Here is a 1,700-nt window from a genome sequence, read left to right as displayed (position 1 = left end):
CTGCAACTAGATTTTGACGAACAAAAACCTGCAACTTCCTCAACAATGGCCTCCTCCGCCTCCCACGAATCGAACAACAATGACAGCAGAGTCCAATCCACCGGCGCCGACATCCGCGCTATCGTGCTCTTACCCATGAAGCCAAACAACCATGCTATTGAACTTCGAAACACACTGTTTGACGACTGCATCGCCGTCATGATTAAGTTCTTCAAGAACTGTATTCTCCTTCCCACCCTAACTCTTGTTGACACCGACGTACCACTAAAGTACGTCCAGCAATATTGGCAAACATGTGAGTTTGACCCAGAAAGCCATGGAATAATGGGGGACATGGATTCCCCAAACGACATGATATGCTCGCTTAAGATTTCACGGGATAAAGTTTCTCGAGTTCTATGCATTCCCACTCGACGGGAGCTTGAAATTGCCCAATATGACGAACCACCCACCACCGACGACATTCTACGTTTTGTCAAGATGCTAGGTTACAATCGTGACCTCCGCAACGTCTCTGACTTCAAACGTCAATTCCTCCCGCCGATGTGGAACATGTTCTTCTCCATCCTCAACAGGGCCCTCACATGCAAACTGGGGTCATTAGACCAAGGGAACATAAACATCATGACGATCATGTATGGGCTGTTCTTCAACCTGAACCTTGACTATGCCTTTCTCATTTACAATGAGATTCATTCGACGGTGGTCAAGAAATGCAAACTCCAAGCTACTGGCAAGCCTCTATATGTGGTTCTCTTCCCTCGTTTCCTCGCCATCTTCATTGGGGATGCAATGAGGAAACATGGATTACCTGCTGAGGAGCCCTTCACTCCTGTTTACAAGATGCATGACCATCGACCAACCCTCTCGAAGGAGGGTTACACCATGAACCGCCCACTCTCCAGGCTATGCTCAATGTCATTCCATCGACATCTGAGATACGCCAGACCTATGAACACTCTATGCTGTCCCAGGAACCGAGGGCATCTATCCAAAGTGATTAGAGATGTTATAACCAGGTTTGAGACAACCTGGGATTGAGGTAATTTATATGTTTATTATGTAGATTACGTGAAATATGCATACCAAAGTAGAAATGCATGAACTATATATGTGAACGTGATATTGTGCATGCATATATGTGAAAAGATGACATGCCATAAATGATTTATACGTGTATGCATGTGGTGTGAAGCATACATGAGGTGGTGTTTATTGTGTTTAAATGATTCGGGTGGAATCATTATTTTATTTTTGAAAAACTCATATCTTCATGGTTAAGAAATCATGAATTTTATAATGAAAAATCCATCGCCCAAAGTTATTTCTATTGGACAAAAGATTACACCGTTTTTGAAGTTTTATTATTAAAATCCTCCACCGCCTTGGTGAGAGTATTTAAAGAAGATTTTGATAAGGTTATCCTTATCAGTATCATTTCTCTTAGAAAAGAACCTGTGTGTGAGTTAAGGTGTTCTTGAAGATTCTATGTTAAGAATAAAGCTTTTGCTGTGTGATTTTCATCAAGAAAGCTGTTTGATAAGGTGAGTTTTTAAACTACCGTCGATTATAAACTGTGAGTAGTTTTGAAACTGATTCCTTCATGTATTTGTGGCTTAATTGTTGAATCTGGATTTCGAAGATGTTATACTGTTTTAAACAACAGATAAGCTGTTACTGTTTCGAATCTGTTTCTGGGT

This window comes from Cynara cardunculus, unplaced genomic scaffold, assembly GCF_001531365.2.
Source record: "Cynara cardunculus var. scolymus isolate 2C unplaced genomic scaffold, CcrdV1 Un_Scaffold_1747, whole genome shotgun sequence".
Taxonomy (NCBI): domain Eukaryota; kingdom Viridiplantae; phylum Streptophyta; class Magnoliopsida; order Asterales; family Asteraceae; genus Cynara; species Cynara cardunculus.
The sequence above is the reverse complement of the archived record's forward strand: the minus strand, read 5'-3'. Positions refer to the sequence as shown.